General features: G+C 36.3%; 1 pseudogene; it reads left to right on the forward strand.

Moving 5' to 3' along the window:
* The window catches only part of LOC149194675 (serine/threonine-protein kinase-like protein CCR1 pseudogene), a 38,659-nt pseudogene extending 35,249 nt beyond the window's left edge, over nt 1-3,410 (forward strand).
* Nucleotides 3,411-20,914: the final 17,504 nt, after the last annotated feature.

A 20,914-nucleotide genomic window follows, 5' to 3' on the forward strand; every position in this document is an offset into this window, starting at 1 on the left:
GAAACCTTTTATGACCAATGATTTTTTTTTTCTCATCATCATCATATACATATATATATTAGAAACCAAGGAAGATATGATGATAATCGTCATAAAAAATGACCTATGATAGTGGTGGCGATGGTGAATATGATGACGATGACAATGGCAATGAGGATGATGATTAAATGATGATAACGATGACAACAATACAATGATAGGGACCCTATGCCATTAGGGATTCCCTATATGGGGAAAATATTACCTGCGTGTGGGAAAGTTATTATTGATCACAAAAATGAATAAACTCAGTAGACAATTTGAATCACCTTCATTACCCATCCAAATATCCTTAATAATTCGAATTTTTATTGTAGTGTAGTTTAATATATTTGTGTTAATTAATTCCATAAATTCAAATTAACAAGTTATATTTTTGTGTTAAGCTATATTTGTCTATATTCACAATATGTGACAATTTATACACACATAAATTATTTTCATTTTGTCTCAGTGATAACTTCATATCATTTCTAACCATTTTCAACTAATAGATGAAACTAACCATAGTAACTCTTATATAACTAACTGAGCTTGTTATTTCCAACCAACAAACCATATTACCTAACATACATTTTAATGACATTAATTGCATCAAGTAATGAGTATACCTATAAGAATATTCAAAACACCAATTTAGATTATGAGTTCTAAACATGGTAATTAAATGACTATTACAACCAAATAAAAATGAATCATTTCAAAATGGGACATAATAATTGTCCTTATTTAAACATGAATTACATACCCTGTAAGATATTTTTACAGATTTTTCCTGTTGAAACACTGCCAAAACACATTATCAATATAAAACACTTTTACCCTGCTCCGTTGGATCATGGGAGACACTTTCCACCGTTGATTTTGAAGTGTGACTGCTTTTTCAAAATATCGATTGAGTTGCCCTCTTAGCATCTCTTAGCATGGCAACATATTTTTACTGCTATTTCCCATTCTTTTTGAGCGATCGCTCGGCCTATCAGGGCAATTTCAGTCATGTGGGTGGTCATGTAGCAGTATCTATGGACCAGTATTGATCTGTTTTCTGCTCATTTGCATTGACGGTGTGTGTGGAAATGGAGCCATGTCTCCCATAGCAGAATCCTTCAGAGACGAGAACGTGTTCTGTACCATTGATGCAAGTGGGAAGCAGCATATAACATGCTGGGGGAGAAACAGCACTTCACCAGCTACCGATGCTACTTGAAGCCCATCTCTGGCTGCACTCTCCGGTGGAGGTGGATTCCTTTGTGGACTACAGGCTAACACTTTCAGAACATTTTACTGGATGAACAACGAAACAGGTACTAATCTTGTGCCCCCAAGTAACCAAAACAGGCGTTATTCAAATATTGAATCTGGGCAAAACCATGCTTGTGGAATCCGTAGTCATTTGGATCAATATCCCGGTATGATGGACTGTTGGTCTATGAAAAATACAACAAAACAACGATCCTTATACCGATCACTCTGGCCGCATCCTGATATCTCCCTGCAATCCATTGTTGCAGGCGATGATCTCACCTGTGGATTAGACCAGGACGGAATGGCATTCTGTTGGGGATCGCCATCTCCACAGTTCAATATGACTGCCCCTCCCCCTACAAATTTCAAAACCTTTTATCTGGAGGAAATCATGTCTGCGGAATTGTGAAAACAACTTCAGAAGTCAAATTCTGGGGGGATAATTCCATGAACCAGGGAAGCCCACCAGAGAAAACTCGGTTTATAGCCCTTGCAGGAGGCTCAAAACATTCTTGTGGTATCCGCCAAGATAATCATTGCATGTAATGCTGGGGAAGTTTCAATCAGTCTTCAGTTCCAAAAGATGTCGGGTTTCTGGGCATAGCTTCCACAAATATCGTGACTTGTGGCATTAGGGAAGATAACTTGATCGTGGATTGTTGGGGAAATGGATCGGGTTATAATCCTCCTTTGCATCTTTTCAGCCCAGGATTGTGCAGCAGGGAGCCTTGTCATAGTGGGGAGTTTTTCTTCAATGCTAGCGGTATGGGATTGCCTGATTTGATGAGTTTGTGCCTTCAGAAAGAAGAGCAGATCTGTTCCCCTTGTGTGGAGAATTGCCCAAATGGATTTTTTCTCTCAGATCTTTGTTCTGAAAACGCTGATCGTGTCTGCACGGCATGCTCTCTATGTCGAAATAGTTCTTGTCAAGAAGCTTGTGGAGATGGGTTTCATGGACCTGTCTCTGCAGTCTCTCCATCTAGTTTAACTGAGCAACAACAAATAAGTATTGCAAAGCAAAAGGAGCGGCATATGGATCTTGTTACTATTCTAGGGGTGTCAATTTCCTGTGGGTTTGTTTTCGCTTTCATTGGAGGCTTTGTTCTCTGTTTGATAATAAGGAGAAAAAGGGGGCAAAGTGAATGTGCCTTTTGCATAGGGCAACCAGATATTGAAAATTAGCAAATCTTAATGTCCAAACACCCTCGTCTGGAATTACCACTTCTTGGCCTACTGCAAATGACTGAATACAGATGCAAGCCTTCCGTCTTGCAGAGCTTCGAGATGCTACAAATGGGTTCAAAGAGTTCAACGAATTGGGTCGAGGAAGCTATGGATTTGTCTATAAAGCTGTTCTTCCAGATGGAAGACAGGCTGCTGTTAAAAGAGCTAATGTAGCTCGAAGAATCCATAGCAACAGTAGAGATTTTGAAACAGAGCTTGAAATTATATGAAAACTCCGCCACGGCAACTTGGTTAATTTGTTGGGCTATTGTGAGGAGATGGGGGAAAGGCTTCTTGTGTATGAATTAATGCCTCATGGAACTCTTCACGATCATTTGCATGGAGATCTCAATCCTCTCATTTGGACATTGAGGTTGAGAATCTCCATGCAAGCAGCACGAGGCATTGAGTACATTCACAAAGATGCATCGCCTCCGATCATCCATAAAGATATTAAGGCCTCCAATATTCTTTTGGATGGAGAATGGGGAGCCAGGGTTGCAGATTTTGGGTTAACTTTACCTGGAGAAAGAGGTCTTCCTTCCCCTATCCAGAAAGGGGATGCTGTCTATGTTGATCCAGATTACTACAAGTCTCAGAATTTTACAGAGAAGAGTGACGTAGACAACTTTGGTGTGGTTTTGTTAGAGATTCTGAGTGGGATAAAAACACATGATACAGATTTTGATCCACCCAATACTGTCGAATGGGCAGCACCCGTGATCAGCCAGGGAAATGCAGCAGTCATCCTAGACCGTAGTGTGGATTTACCACGAAATGTGTAACCTTTGCTCAGAATGGCTGATATTGCATAGCTTTCTATGAGGCAAGACCCAAACGAAAGACCAACCATGTCAGATGTGGCTACATGGTTGGAGCAACTCGTCAGAACTAGCTCTTAGTATTGCTTTTCTATCTACGATTGCGAGCATTCTTGACAAATTGAAAATTATTGCTTGAAAATTATTTTTCCTTGAGAGCAAAGCCAGCTGGGGTGTTTTTGTCTAAAATTCAAGTTCAAATAGCATCTCATCTACCTGGTATTGACATTTTCCTTTTTACTCTTTAGGACATTGTACCAGAGAATGCGTCCTTGTTTTTTTGCCTGTTCTGTACAATTTGAGTGTTTGTATTCATTCTTCTTCACAATCAAAAGTTATTGCACTGTTCTTGTAATAGTTCTAAAGACCAAGAACAGTAAGTTGTTTATTGTAACATTGAGTTTGAGTAAACATCGGATTTTTTTGTTATGTATGCCAAAAATGATGCAAGTTTTAAGCATAGCATGTTGTTGGGTATACAAATATCAGTCTTAATTTATTATAATCATTGCATGGGTAATCATAGAGAAACAAAATCGAAAAACATTATGCCTAGCTTGTCAGTATGTATCATCTATTATATTTATACTCATTAAGCTATAGTATAGATTGCATGTTCACATTCACTTGTATGAACGTATTTATAATAATTATTAATAACACGTTAGTAATTCTATAAAACAGTGTTTAAGCTATAACGGAGATTCCCTGTTCACATTCATTTGCTTGAAATTGTCTCCAAATTGACCATGTTTAAAGCCACTTTAACCATAATGAGGTTCCTCCCAAAAGGCATTACAGGCCACTTGCCCATTTAATATATAAGCGCTGACTGCATTTCCTATTTGAGGCTTTATACATGGTAAACCATGCTCTCATGGACATAGACCAAGTATTTTATTCAAAATATTCTTTTTCTGATTTCCAACCTTCATCTTGAGATTTATACTTCAAAGTCACTAAAGGCTAGACAACAATTTAAAAAATGTTACTCATGATATTTTATCATATTACATTTCCCTTTGGAATTACAATTTCATGATTGCAACTATTGCAAGGAAGCAATTCCCTTGGATAACTTTGTCAGAAAGCCTCATTAAAAATACTTATATCCTAAAGTCTCTATTTATAATATGCTTTGTTTCTGATGAATTCCAGTTTGGATACTTTTATGGGATGAGTGTTCCATATTTAGTCTTCCTATCGTATTTGAACTAAACTGATAGAACATTTTTCAAATTTTGGATTTGAATGTCGTATTTTAGGCAAAATCTCGAATTTTAGGTTGTTTGAGAGGAAGCGAAGCCCAGCGAATCTGCACATTTAAATTATAGTATCACGCATCGTTTTGTAAGGCGTCTATGGGGAAGAAGTGCTTCTTTTATTCTTGCTACATGTAATGTTAGCAATGATTTGGTATTTTCTTATTTTTGTTTTTGCCTTTCGGCCTCCTAATTTGGCATTGACCATGGTTTTTTAATGTCTCTATAGACATGGTCTTCGGAATGGCTGTGGTCATTTAATTTCAAACTTCTAAGTTCTTCCTTTGACATTTAAGGTTTGTAATGTCATATTTAGCATGGTTTCGAATATTATATTTTGACTTTCTAATCGCAATATACGATTATGGTTTTCAATGTAGTATCATTCTATATATGTATATTATTCTTTATAAAATATAATAATAATATCATGGTTTCTAATGGAATTAACTTTTTAATGGCAATATATCAACATGTTTTCTAATGTTATGTTTTGATTTTCTAAATGCAATATACAATTATGGTTTTCAATGAAATATATTGGTAGGGGATAGTCATGGTGGTTATTGCCTTGGTCACTAGCAAGCTTCGTATATGCTTGGCTATCTATAGAGGTTTCTTGATTTTGGGTAATTAACTTACTCTAAAATGAAATAAGACATTCAATGTGTTCTTTGTAATATAGATATAAACAAAACATCTAAAAAAAGTAATTGCACAATGATCCAGTGCAAGAAAACAAGGTTTTCCACAAACCAATTAACTCTTCTATAAAAGTTCAACAATTCCAATTTAATAATCCTATCGGCCTCTCTTTGTACCTTTTGGGACAATAGCTAGTATACATGTTTTGAAAATTGTTAATGACACATTGTTATTTTTTTGGATGGATGTTGTCAATTTCTCTTAAATTTCTTTACAAATGATTTTGAATTGTGATATCTGCTTTAATGATATTTAGAAACTATCATATATTTCAGTATGAATCTATAAAGGGGGTCATAAATGTAAAGAAAAATATACTCTATATAAGAAGTCAAATGCGGATGTAACCATGGATGCAAAATTGGATGTTAAACTAGGAATTAATACAAAATGCAAACAATTGACATACAAAGTGTTTTAAATTAGAAGTGAAAAATTGTGCAATAGTTGACACAAAGAAGGGAACAAAACACGGCATACAAAAAGATATCAAATTGGGCAAAAACAAGGACACATAAATGGGCACCAAATTAGATGCAAAAAAAGACAACAACTAGATGTAAAATAAGATGCAAATTTGAACGTTAAAAAGAAGCAAAAAATGTTACAAATTAATATGCCAAATGATGATGCAAATAATGGTGTAAATTTGGGATGCAAACTTGGGCGCGAAAAAGGAAAAAAAATATGTAAGAAAAGACATAAAACAAGATGCAAAATGGGGCTGAAAAAAGGTGAAACCAAGGATGCCATATTCGATGTAAAAAATGATTCCTAATCAAATGCAAATTTAGGCTCAAACTCAGACACAAAATTATATGCAAATGTGGACACAAAAGGAGGCAAAAAAAGATGCAAATTTGGATGGTGAAAACGATGTAAAACTAGACACCAAAAAAATGCAAAATTGGATGAAAAAGTGGGTGTAAATAATGGTGGAACATTGGACACAAGTAGACACAAAAAATGGTGCAAAAAGGGGCATAAAATATCTTAAAATTGGATGCAAAACTTGGTGCAAAAACAAATACAAAAGTAGACGTAAAAAATGGCTCTAAATTGAATGTACCATTAGACACAAAATAAGATGCAAAGGTGGACACAACACATAACTCAACATAAGATGCAAATATAAATGCAAATTTGGATGCTCAAAATGATGTAACATTATATGCAAGAGATGGTGTTAAAAATGATGCAAAATTGGATGAAACAAATGACACAAAATATGGTGCAAAATGAGATGGGAAAAATGGAGACAAATCAAACGTAAATGTGGATGTAAAAAATGGTCCAAAAAAAGATGCAAAAATGGGCACAAAAATGGATGCAAAATTTGGTGCTAAATCAAATTCAACAGATGGTGCAAAGATAGGCACCAAAGCTGGTGCAAAAATAGAAGCAAAAACTAGTGTAAGCATAGATACAAAATCTGGCGTAAGACTAGATGCAAAAACTGACACAAAATGGATGCATAAAAAGACGTTAAATTGGATTCAAAATACAGTGTAAACTTGATGCGAATGATGGCGCAAAAATGGAAGCAAAGAATGACACAAAATAGGAAGCAAAAGAGAATGAAAAATAGATGCAAAAAATGACACAAAACTAGAAGCAAAACCTGTCATAAAATAAGATGCAAATATTGGTTCAAAATTTGACGCAAAAGATGATGCATAGTTTGGTGTAAAAAATGATGCAAAATCTAGCGTGAAAAAGGATGCAAAATCAGGTGCAAAAAAGGATGCTTTAAAAATTGTACAATAGAGCCAGATTTAGCGCCAGGTTGCTCATCACAATTACAAAAAAATTGCACTAAAATCTGGCGCTAAATCTGGCGCAAATCGCTGGTTTTGTTGTAGTGTGAAGATAAGGAAGCCAAATAGGAAAATAGGCAAGATCAAGCATGTGGGTTGATAGGGATGTCTGTTTCTCCAGACCTTAGATTCCATATCGTAGAAATTGATACTCCTAATGAAGAAATGAAACAGATCACTAAAGTTTTTGGAATTAAAAATGAACTTAGAGCCCATCAACTCGAAAATGAGTTGCTTACATTGGACCCCAATAATTTTTCTTCCATTGAAGATTTTCTGTCCAAGTTCATGACCCTTAGACTTCTCTTGGAAGGTGTTAAGGTTAAGAAAGAAGATGGTAACCTTATCTATTCCATTCTTGCTAAGTTGGGACTAGCCTACTCTATGTTTGTTTCCACCTTCCATTCTACAATAGAAGCCTTCATTTCTCAAGGACAAGACTACAAGTCCCCTTCCTTTGATTCCTTTTGTGATTCTTTAATAAGAGAACAAGAAAAATTCTTACACCTTAGTCTTCTTAATCTTGGAAACTCTTCTAAGAAAGTCTTAGCCGCCCAACAACAACCAAATTCAAAGAATCCTAAGAAGCTGTATCCTAAAAAGAATGATCCTAAACCAAACAAGTGTCCTAAGAAATTTCAGCCTCAAAATGAAAAATCATTTCAACAAAATGATAAGGCAAATAAAAACAAAGGGAAGAAGACTGATAGACATTGCCACTTTTGTAATCAAGATGGCCACTTAGAATCAAAATTCCTTAAGAAGATGGAAGCCTTGGAAGCAGTAATGAAGAAGCATAACATCCATTTGGAGCACTCTTCAACTTCAACTTCATCTTCAAGAATAACACTTTCCGCATGTGGTTGTCAAACATCTCAGTATGGATATGCACTAAATGTATCTTCTTCTCCTAATTCTCATGAGTGGCTCATTTATTCTGGAGCTTCTTGTCACATGGCCAAAAACAAAGCCATGTTTTCTTCTTTAAATGATTGTAACACCAAAAATATATATGTTGGTGATGATCTATCTCTTAGTGTTGTAAGGACTAGAACTGTTCATATAGACAATGGTCAATTTAATGATGTATTATGTGTTCCAACCTTATCCTGCAACCTTCTATCTGTATATCAGATAACTCATTCAGGTGAAGGTAAAATCGTTGAATTTTCACCTCACGATATTGTAATTAAGGACCTAAGAGATCCTAGACAGATTTTAGCTACTGGCATTGCTGATGATTATACAAGGTTGTATAAGTTTAACAACTTTGGGCTATAAAATCTTCCCTCAGTATTTGTTGCTCATAATGATGAAGTGAGCAAACTTTGGCATGAGTGATTTGGTCACTTAAACTATCGCTCCCTTCAGAACCTATGTAAAGAAAATATGGTGACAGGGATTCCAATGGTATCTTGCAGAGATGGTGTTTGTTCCAGATGTGTACTCGGAAAACATCATCGGGATTGTTTTGAAAAACATGCCTCTTGGCACGCCTCAACCCCTTTATAGCTTGTGCATAGTGATTTATGTGGTCCACTTCCAGTTGTTTCATTCTCTGGCTACAAGTATTTCTTAACTTTCATTGATGATTTCTCCAGACGCACTTGGGTATACTTCTTAAAACTCAAGAGTGAAGTATTTAACATGTTCTTTGCCTTTAAGGCCTTTGTTGAAAAACAATCTGGACATCAAATTCTTAAGTTAAGATATGATAATGGCGGAGAATATGTTAACAAAAAATCCATCAACTTTTGCACTGAGAATGGAATTCAAATGCAACATACTATTCCATATACTCCACAACAAAATGGTGTAGCTGAAAGGAAGAATCACACCTTAAAGGAAATGGCTAATTGTATGCTTCAATCTAAAGGACTTAGTCTTAATTTTTGGGCAAAAGCAATTAACTGTGCGAATTGCATAATAAATCACACTCCTACTAAGGTTTTAAAGAATATCGCTCCAGAAGAAGCATGGAGCTCAATTAAACTAGATGTAAGTCACTTTCGTGTTTTTGGAAGTGAAGCATGGGCCCATATTCTAGATGAGAAACATAAAGCTTTAGAACTTAAGAGTGAAAAATGTATTTTTGTTGGATATTCTGCAGATGTCAAAGGATATAGATTTATTCCACTTAAGTCCAAAAATATTATCATTAGAAGACATGTAAAGTTTGCTGAAAATATATCGGCCTACAAACCTAGTTCGGCGGATGTGCCACCTCTTGCTATCTCTTCTACTTTTCAAAATATTTCTTCTTCAGATGATGAAAGCGAGGATGACAATCCTCCCCCACGTTCTTAGGATCCTCCTTCAGCTCCTCAGCTTCCAAAATGGGCTTGTGCTACTTGGGATGCAGTGCTCTTGCCAGTGATCCTACAGATCAATGACATACACGTTCTCAGTTTGATAGAGCCTCTTCTTTACTAGTTCAAGCTTCAATGAATTATGATCCTGACACCTTTACAGAAGCTTCAGGCCATCCAGATTGGGACGCAGTTATGAATGAAGAATATCGTTCATTATTGGCAAATGATACACGGGATCTTGTTCCTCTACCAAAGGGACGAAAACTTGTTAGATGCAAATGCGTTTACAGAACCAAGTATGGACCAGATGGAAAAGTTGATAAACATAAAGCTCGTCTTGTTGCTAAGGGTTTTTCACAAGTTGAATGCATTGAATATATTAAAACCTTCTCCCCTGTTGCCAAAATGAACTCTATTTGCCTTGTTCTTTCCCTTGCTGCCTCTTTCAAATGGGAAGTCTATCAGATGGATGTTAAATCTGCCTTCTTGCATGGGGACTTGCATGAAGAAATCTATATGGAACAACCTACTAGCTTTATACAAACAAACTCCAGCCTTGTATGTCGGCTTAAGAAATCCCTTTATGGTCTCAAGCAAGCTCCTCGGGCTTGGTATGCCAAAATGGATAGCTTTCTTTTAGAAACTGGCTTTTTTAGGTGTCATTCTAACAATACTATCTGCACCAAGAAAGTGGGAAAGTCTCTTATCATTCTTGTTCTTTATGTTGATGATCTTATCCTTACCAGTAGTGATCCCAACCTTATAAACCATGTGAAGTCTAGCCTTAAAAGGAAGTTTGAAATGACAGACTTAGGACACTTGCATTATTTTCTTGGTCTTCAAGTCTTGCAATCCAAGGAAGGTATTTCCGTTTCCCGGTCCAAGTATACCTGTGATATTCTACACCATTTTCACATGAAAGACTGTAAGCTAGCCCCTTGTCCCTTTCAGTCTGGAGTCAAACTTTCAGTCACTTGTACTTCCCCTGAAGTTGATGATACCTTATACCGTCAACTTGTAGGAAAACTTTTGTATCTAACCCATACTCGCCCTGACCTTTCCTTTGCTATTGGCCTTATTGCTCGATTTATGCAAAACCCATATGAAAGTCATTGGAAAGCAACTAAAAGAATACTTCTTTATGTTCGAGGTACAGTTCAATTTGGGATTCATTATAGTGCAGAAGCATCTCCTCAATTGGTTGGTTTCATTGATTCTGATTGGGCTGGTGACCCTGATGATCGAAATTCTATTGCAGGTTATGTGTTCACTCTTGGTTCAAGACCTATTACATGGGCTTGCAAGAAACAAAGTGCCATTTCTCTTTCTTCAGCAGAAGCAGAGTATCATGGTGCTGTAGAAGCTAGTAAGGAATCCCTGTGGCTTCGTTAGATCTTGTTAGAGTTTGGATTTCAACAGTAGCATCCGACTACACTTTGGTGTGATAATCAAAGTGCCATTCAACTATGCAAAGATCCAGTCCAACATCAACGCAACAAACACATTGAACTGCACATGCACTTCATTAGAAAACTCATTCATGACCATGTTCTTGAAGTGCAATATTTTTCAACAGATGATCAAGTTGCAGACATCTTTACAAAGGCTCTCACAAAGGTGAAGCTCACTAAACTTCGATTTATGGTTAGAGTTCAGGAAGTTTTCACCAAGGGGGGATAGGCTCTAATGCCTCCTTCCTTCTCCTATTGTGTCATATTTGTACATCCTTCAATCCTATCCCAAGTTGTTCTTAAGGGGGGATGTTAGGATATTCCGACACACAGGAAATAGTTAAGTATAACTTGGTCTAGTTTAGAGTTAGGTAAAGTGTGTCTCTTTACTATGTACTTTTGTAACTTACAATCCGACGGTCACGATATGTAGTGATCTAATGGTTCATTCTCTCCTCGGTATTACCGACACTTGATCCATGGTTTAACACCCGATTGGTCCATGATCTCTATTTAAAGAGCATGGAGGGTCATTTGTAGGGTAACCATTCATGAGAGAAGCTTATGTAAATTTTCATTCTTTTATTAATAAATTGTCTGAAGTGGTCGCATTGGCTTAGGCCATGGACTGTTTCCCTCTTTGAGGGTTTTAACCATGTCAACAATACTGGTGTATTGATCTGTGATCTGTTTATCAGTGGTGTCCTTTGGTGTTCTGCCTGAGGAACTTACCCTGTAAATTCCTTCACTAATATGAGAGAGATGTGGAATTCATCATGGCTTAATATCAAGTTGATATTACTAGTAGTATGAAGGAAATGTGGTCAAAATATTGCACTCTCACTCTCATCCATAAATAAAATAATTTTATATCCACTTTAGAGAGATAAATTAATTAAACTTAAAGAAATGTTATATTTTATTTTCAAATATGAAGAAGATAATTAATTCTTATAAGGTTAAACACAATAAAATATTTCAATGCTAAAAAAAAAGTAATTAAAATGTAAGAAAATTCAATTACTTCTTGAGATGTTAATATGAGGGAGATTTGTAAATCATTCAATTCTTAATATAAAATTGATATGTGACATCATCATCATCATAATAATAATAATATTCAATGTAGATCATAGATAAAATATTTCAATGCACATGTAAAGTAAAAGATATTAATGTAAATTATGTATATACTATATATCTTTAAAAAGAAACTATATGTATTATATAAAACAATTGAAAAACAAAAAGCTTATTGTTAAAGCATTTCAAAACAATGTTATTATTCTATGTTCTAGTCCTTGTATATTTTTCACTCAATTTTATAAGAAATCCAACAAAGATTTGTTGGAATTGTAAGTTTAAGTTATATAGTGTACACAAGTCAAGTGTCAATTGAAGTGTCAAGAGATTTTCAAGAGGCTAAATCTGTTTGTGCATTCAAAAAAGCAAAAAAAATAATTTAAATAATAAAAATTCACTCACTCACACACATAGACAAACTAACATAGATCCATGGGAATTATAAAGCATAGAAATAAAATATTTTTAAGTTTAAAATCTTTTTATGTTGTGCACTCTAAAAAAATGTTTGTACTTCAAAATATTTGATCCTTTCTCTCCCAGCCTTCTCCTTGTGGGAGGGGATTGTCCCCGCCCCAAAACTTTTTATATTTAAAGAGTGTGCTAAAGCGTATAAGACTTTATTTTAATCCTTTCAATAACTTACTAGATTTCTAATTAACCTAAATCTATAATATATATATATATATTAATAATTACCCTAAAATCACAACTTCTCATATCTTTTTAGTCCCTGCCATCTGGCATCCGGCAGGGACTATAGTAATCGATATGACCCCTAGATAGCATTACTTCACCCCTTTTAGGAATCGATTTTTAGTCATTTGGAGTGCTGTTTGGCGATTAGATCAAGGTTTCAAGGATGTCTGCCCTCCCCGCCAGGATGCCGAAGGACTGCCATCTTATTTGGCCTCTTCCCGAGGCGGGAGAGGCCAAAACTTAGGTTATTTCGGAAATAGGCGTGTATGTTTCGCTGTGACCATCAGTGGTCTGATTTTAATGCTAACATTAATTCATCAATTCATATGCTAAGGTTTCTGCAAACAGGCATATGCTAAGGTTTGGCATATTCTCCGGCGGCAAGTGTTCAGCATGCAGGGGGCGGCAAGTGTTCAGCATGCAGGCTGCATGCACTGCAGCGGTTGCATTAAAGCAACTGACCTGCTTGTTGGTGTTCGATTTGGTCAGAAGAGCCTCTCCGCCACTGGTTTCGGCTTGGTCCGTCAAGCTGCAGATTCCCCTCCCTCGCCTCCTCGCCCCCGAAAAGCCTCTTCGTCCCGGAAAATTGGGGGGTCCTGTAACTCCACGGCTTGTTTTACTGCCTTGATGTCTTGGGTTTATTTGCTTCCAATTGAGCTGTAGAATATGTTTCGGATGTTAATCTCCATTTTTCTTTATGTTAACAGGAAAGAGGGACTGGTCAGGTGTGACGAGATGCAAGCCCTGGTCGCGTCATGGGTTCATTTGTCTATAGGTATGTGAAACCCTTTGCCTACATTACCTCGTTGACTCTTATCGCTTGGTTTTCCGATTCGAGTGCTAAATGTCTGCGTTAAGAATGAGGGCGGTACTGTTGATTAGGAATCTCTCTATTCATTGTTTTTTTTCTCCTTCATCATTTGCGAATAGCGTTACCAGAAATGATTTTCCTTTGATGTGGTGAAAGCGGCCTCTGGTTTTGACCTGTTGTTTCTAATTTCTTATTTTGTGGCCCATGGTCGGGGTAGGACCAGTTTCCTCCATAGATTTACTTCCGTTTTAGTCTATCTGTGACAGGCTACCTTCCTATCGGCTCGTGACACTCGTTCTCGACCTGTATTGGGGTTTCCCTTTTTCCAGTACTCATGTTTACGACTTTATGACAGTTTTGAATGAATTATTCTAGGTCATATCCCCCTCTGTCCTTGTATTGGTTTTTCTTGACCCTACAGGACTTGGTATGATTTCGAAATTACATTCTCATACTCTTCTTCACATGGATCATCGTACTCTGTCTATTCGGATGCACTGCTGGCACCGCCTGGACCATTGTCAATCTCTCCCATTTCGCGGTCAGTATTCAATTCATTGCTTTTCTGTCATTAATTTCCTGAAAATCGACTCTTTAGGGTTTATGTTTTGGGGCCGTAACAGGTTTCGTGCAAACCAATTACTTTTCATTACGTTTTTCTTTCCTTCAACTCTACCTATTGTATCAATGTTCAGATTGTATCCATGTTAAATCTGAAGTATATAATTAGATTCACTGTGAAAAAACATACCTGTGCAGACAAAAAATGTATGGAAGTTCTTACATGCAGAATATTAAGAGGTTATTAATGACTGTGCTTTTGGAAATTCTTACATGCAGAATATTACCAGATTATTAGATTATTACCTTTCGGCAAAGGTAATGAGCACTGGCTATGATTGACTATCAACTGCCCTTCTGGCACTGACTAGCCCCAGCTAGGCTAGAAGTTGCAAGTTCGACTGCCCCTGTATTGAAGTTATTCTCAAGCGCCAGCAAAGTAGCAAGTGGGTTCCCTACCGGGTTGGCATTCTGTTCTTTCAACATAACAAGGGTTGGCATTCTGTTATTTCAACATAATAAGTTCGCCTTTCTCTGCATTATGCATGTCGCACCTCATGCCAAGCCATTGCCACTATCCTGGCCAACCACCTTACTTACCAGCATGCCAAGCTCAGTCAAATAGCCATCGAGCTATGAGAGTTGAATAGGCTTGTCTGTACGATGAATTCTCACCTTTAACCAAGTGAAATCATCTTTAGCCGTTGTTGTTTCAGTCACAAACCGAGAGCATCCAATATCATGTTCGGTGATGACCAAAAATCCCATTGCCATTCCAACATCCCACTATCCATGCTGAGCAAACCTTCTCTAAATCTCTCTGTCGAGTAAATCAATTTGCTCAGAATAAGAAATAAAAACTCAGAATAAGAAATAAAAATCAATTTCATCGTCACAATTTCTTTAATTGTGAAATCTTCAAATTCGAGAGCCAGATTGCTTACAACTTGGAAGTGCTGGCTTCAGATGTTGGAAAAATTTGATCTTTGGAATCCATTGCAGAAGAGGAGGCTGTAGTGCCCACAAAGATGATTGCTTGCTGAATCTGCAGAAGAGAAGGCTGTAGTGCCTGCAAAGATGATTGCTCGCTGAATCTGAAACAGGCACCAGGGACGGAGTGGTCAATGCTAAAAAAATTCTTAAACACAATTTGAACTATAGAAAACCTGGAAGGAACGTTGCTAATCCATCCACGTATTGCATGGTATTCATCCACGTATTGCATTTTGTTTTCTGGAAAATAGGGTCATGAGGCAAGTGGCCTTCGTGTTCTGGAAATAAGTTCGTGCCCTCGTGAGGAGCCCAGATGGTTCTCAACATGTTTCATTGTTTAAATATTTGGTTCCACATGGCTCAATCCTCGGATCCTGGGACTGGAGTAAAGAATCAAAAAATAAAATAAATTTACGGTTATAGTTTTGGACATATAATGTATGTACTATATATATTTTTAGCATCGTTTCTTTCCTACTAATATTTTTTCCTGTTATATTTCGTCAAGTCAATTGTCGCCGAAGTAAAAGTTTTAAAACCTGGGCATATTTGGATCCAATAACCTTCAATATGGTCTCTCACACTCAAACGATTTCACCGTGCTCGTGCCGTCATTTTCGTTGCCTTTTTAATGCAGTTTCCATTTTATTAAATCAAGCGTGGCGGTGTTTACCTGTGGATGTATAATCCAGCATGCATTTTAGAAAGAATTTGCTTTTTTTAGACTTGTTCGGGGCAGATTTCTCTGCATTTTTCAATTTATTACTAAGCATAGAATCTAACTAGGGTAGCCTATTAAAGTTATTGGTATCTTCCTATAAAGAATTTTTGGCATATGCAAGGCAATTATCTTTTTATTCATAAAATACTTGTTTGCTTTTGTGCTTGTACTAATAGATATACATTAATAAGTATTATTTAGACTCATAAACTTTGGACTTTAGTTCCATTTTTTTGTTTTTTGTTACACCATTTCTATCTTTAAAGTTTAGATGGGTTAGTCTTTAGTATTTACAAGCGTCAATTTTGTTTTAGCATGTTGAATTTTGAATATGAGATTTTCCTCTGTACTTTTGCAGAACTTGCATTTCCTCCTTGAACCCGAGAGTGGCTGCATATTTGTAAATTGCTAATGTAATTTTTTATACAAGACTTCCTTCAGTAGTTTCGCAGAGTTTGCATTTCCTCCTTAAACCCAATAATGACTGCATAATTGTAAAATGTTAACGTTTCCAATTAATTGAAGTAGCATTTGCAAGAAAGGAAAAAGAACAAAGGCACAGGCCTTCACTAGTTGGGCATCATTTCAAAAACCAAAGGTCTGCACTAAGAATGCTCTGCGACACAGACAGGAATAAACTAAAAATCTTCAGTGCCTTGTAAATGCCATTTAAACATGATGTAAAGGACAATGAATTTTTCACCCTTGAATGAAAGGTCACATTTAAATTTCTTAATATTGGAAATGGATAACTAGTCAAGCAAGTAGCCTAAACAACTCCATATCCAATGCGTCACTCTGAAGCAGAGTCAAAACCAATCTGGCTGACCCCAAACAAGGAATGGCGACCTGGGAATACAAAACTTAAAACCATATGAACATAGTACTAAAATGGTATAATTGTCTTTGATATACAATTTTTTTTTACAAGATGATTCCTATTATCAGGGTCAATGTCGAATATGACCTATCCCATTTTGGGAATATTACAATGGCTTATAGTATCTATTTGGCCAAATGCAACCGGCTTGCACTTTGCTTGGTGAGATATACAGTCCACAAAAGGGTGAAACTTGTCTATGAAGGAATTTAAACATTGGTGGATAAGAAATTCCCTTGCTGTACCAATTAACCAAGATCCGTCTATTCTTCGATATACAGTTTCTGGTAGCTGTTAGCATGTTCCTATAAGTCGAACAAATAATGTAACTGAAACTTACTGAAATGAAAAAACAAATTGTCGTTTGTAAAATTCAAGCAGGTGTATTTTAGGCACCTGGACAGTATGAGATTGAATGCTGAGTACACGACTCGTGGCTTGAGGTAGAACAACGGACAGAAGCGGAGCCATTTGAACCTGCGACTAATGTCGCTCTTGTTCTGTTGTTCTGCTTGTTCTGTTCTGCTGAAACTTTTGCTTGTTCTGTCAACCCAGAAATGCATGTTGAAACTTCTGCTTGTTCTGTCAAACCAGAAATGCATGCTGAAACTTCTGCTTGTTCTGTCAAACCAGAAATGCATGCTGAAACCCAAAAATGGAGGCTGAACCTTATGCAGGGACTTGCTGCCTCGCAGCTTCACTTGTTTAATTTATAATTTTATTATAAAAAATTAAGTAATTTGTTTTTATAATATTGTATAGTATGATGTATTTGTTAAATTTCCTAGTTTTAAAATTATAAATCATAAATAATCAATTACTTATTATATGTATATATATTACGATATTTTACCTAAATAAAATGCGTAAACTATTTTTTTTTTTGGGTTAAAAAAGAAGCATTATATACTGCAACCAGGGTTTGCTTTAACAATCAACGCAAACAAAGTAAATACTTTACTTCCTTAAATCTCTGTCCTTACCATGTCTCTCGACTTCGAAGCGTAAAGAGTAGTGAAAGCTTTATCCAAACGGTAAGTTTTCCCATAGCCAAACAATATCTAAAGGTTTTTAAATCTCTGATATAAAATTCAAAAAACGGTGGAAATAATATTCTGATCGTTATGGCTGCATAGCGTTGGCAATCACTCTCATCGTTGAAACCTAAAACCATTAAAATCTTGATGTCCACGTCTCGCCAATGTAAAGGTATTTTATTTCGGATAATTTTATTTTCTCAGTTTGTGTTAATAATAATAATAATATAATTTGAAATTTAATTGCACATTAAATTAATATATAATTTTGTTTTATATAACTCTATATTAAAAATTAAATCAAAATTAAATTAAAAACTAGGTTAGTTAATGATAAAGTATAATCAAATCAACATAGATAAATTTTACTTTATTTATTTTGTTCAACCAAATATTTTATATCTCTTAAAATATTATTTATTTATTTATTAAAATATTTTTTATAATTCTTAAAATAAAGTTTGAGTGGGCCTAATGGTTAGGGGTACATGTTTCATCTTAAGAGGTTATAGGTTCAAAATCAAAAGGGGTAGAGTATGTATACCTTCATAAACTTAGCAATCGCTGAGGTGGGTCGCTTATCCCACAAACAAGGGGGTCTCATACACCAATATGGTCCCTTATCCCACAAAAAGGGGGTCTCATTCCCCTATCCCACAAACAAGGGGGTCCATGCTCCCTCTAAAAAATAACCGTGCCTACACCTGAGACACTGTACTTTTCATCATTACCCATCGCTATGAGTATCTAGAGATCTTTCTCCTCCAAAGTACTGAACAAACTCTTGTCACCGGTCATGTGGAAAGAAGCTCCATTGTCAAGAAACCAACCACTTCCCACCATGGATGAAACCATGCATGTGAAGAGTGTGAAATCCAACTCAAATTGTGAAGCAAGTGCCTCACCTTCTGATCCTTCCTCGGATCCCTTCTTGAATTTCCTCTGTGGAAAATTTGTAGCAAAATGGCCCACCTCATGACAACAAAAGCATCGCACTTTCGATTTGTTAAACTTCTTCCCACCATGGGAAGAACTGGATTCGGAAAGAGAAACCTTGTCCTTCCCCTTCTTCACCTTACTCACTAAGGCACAGATGGAGGATGAAGAACCATCTCTGGTGCTTCTTCTTATCTCCTCCTGCTTCAAATCCGACCAAAGTCGTTCCCAATCTGGCAGTTTCTCTCTTCCATTAACCGAGTCCTGGTAGCTATGCCAGCTCTTAAGAAGACCAAGGAGTGCAAGACTCACCATGTCATCATCAGCTGTCGCAATCCCTACACTCCCAAGCTCATCCCTGCATGAGGTGAGCTTGTTCAGATACATAGAGATCGTGTCACCCTTTTCACACTTGATCTTTCGAAGTTTGGCCAAAAGTGCCAGCTTCCTCTGATCACTGCTATTCTGATAAAGATCTTTCAATGTTTTCCACATCAAAACGGAGTCTCCTTCCCATGGAGGCTCGAGACAATGTGATCTCGAACTCCATCCAGGAAGATTCTCCTTGCTCTAGCCACACACTTTTTCCATTCTGCCAGTTGAATAGCATTAGTTGCCTTCTGGACTTCTTGATCAATGAAGTCCTTTAGACCGTTGTCTTGTAATACTGCATTCATGCGATCCTTCCAGGCTATATAATTCGAACTGCCATCAAGGGCATATTTGAGTCTCAAATCACTGAACGCCATCGGTGAAATAGATGTGATAAGAACTCAATTCAATATTCAAAAACCATAAACTTCAACTTCTCCCTTCTTGTATACTGTTCTTCCTTGATCACCTGTGCTCTGACACCATGTAGAATTTTTCTACAAATCCGCTAGCTCCGATACCATGTAGATTACCCACCTGTAGATCACCTGATAATGCAATAGACTAAAGCAAAATACTTGATCTACTTATACAACCAATTTAGTGGAAGCTTAATCGAACATGAGCAACATCAATAAGAACACATATAACTGATAAGAAGGAATCAATCACACAAAACACAGAAGATATACCCCGAGGAAAGACTCAACCTAAAACCCCAACTCTGTATTATCATACAAGTGGAAATATAACCAGTATTACAAAAATAATCGGCTCAAAAGCTATTATGCTCTTCCTGCAATACCTCTGCTACTCATAGGCAGTCAAAGGCCTCTATCTAACGTCTGGTTTGCCCTCCAAGCCTCCTATTTCTTTGCGCAATTATGATTGGGGTCTAGTGTAGCAACTTGTGTGTATTGGCCTCTTCACACACTCACTAACCTCTGATCCAACTACGCAGTCCTGAAAGAGATAAATCCTCAACATGGTTGAGCTTCCTTTATAGGAAAAATATTCATTCAACTGATAGTACATTGTCCCTTCTCTGATCTCAACTGGGTGTCTGTCTGAACTAACATGCATGAGTTATCCATGAGTGAATACTCAGTTATCTGAAATACAATAGTTACATGCATGCAAGCATTAACTAATTGAACTTTCATTAATTTAACAAACTGTTAAATTAATCTAACTGGATTTGACTCAGTTAACTGAGCCAACTAATTACAATTCAATATTACAACTCATTCTTATCTCTTTAACTGATGGATAAATTCCTCAATTAATGGATAAACTGTTGCATGTCCTCACATAGACTTCAAGTTTGATTTTCCTTAACTAATTAACTCAAGATGAATTAATTTATTAATTTACAAACTGTTGTTAATATCAAATTCGAATTTTATTTCCTATTCTTAGTCAAGGGATTGACTAAAATATGAATCCATCTTGAACTGCTAAAAATAGAATGTTATTTTTAGCACTTCCATTTTTCATTACTTGTTGCCCAATCCAGCACTGGTACTCAAACTGTTATTTTTAGCACTTCGATATTTAGCATTTCTTGTTGCCATTTTCAACAGGTACTAAGTAAGTTTATGCGTAACATGGAATAACATCTGCTTGTTATTTCAAGGAATCAAGGTAGATAATTGTATTATAAGGAATCAAGGTAGATAATTGTATTATAGACAAACATGTCATAGCTTAAGCTTCAAATTTGGGTGGGGTAGAAGACAAAAATTTATTGCTGGACAAATAATAAGAATTAATTCTTACTTATATCTATGAGATGTAAACTATGGAAGACCACAGATCGTACACACCACAAGACCTACACTAACTCGACAAATAATAAGAAATAATTTTTACTTATCTTTATAAGATGTAGTCTTAGTTATATCCATGAGGTGTAAACTAGTTGATTTGAGTGAGTTCAAGTTTT

This window comes from Pinus tabuliformis, chromosome 2_2 (assembly GCF_031772625.1).
Source record: "Pinus tabuliformis cultivar Carrire ecotype Pingquan chromosome 2_2, CPIR1, whole genome shotgun sequence".
Classification (NCBI taxonomy): Eukaryota; Viridiplantae; Streptophyta; class Pinopsida; order Pinales; family Pinaceae; genus Pinus; species Pinus tabuliformis.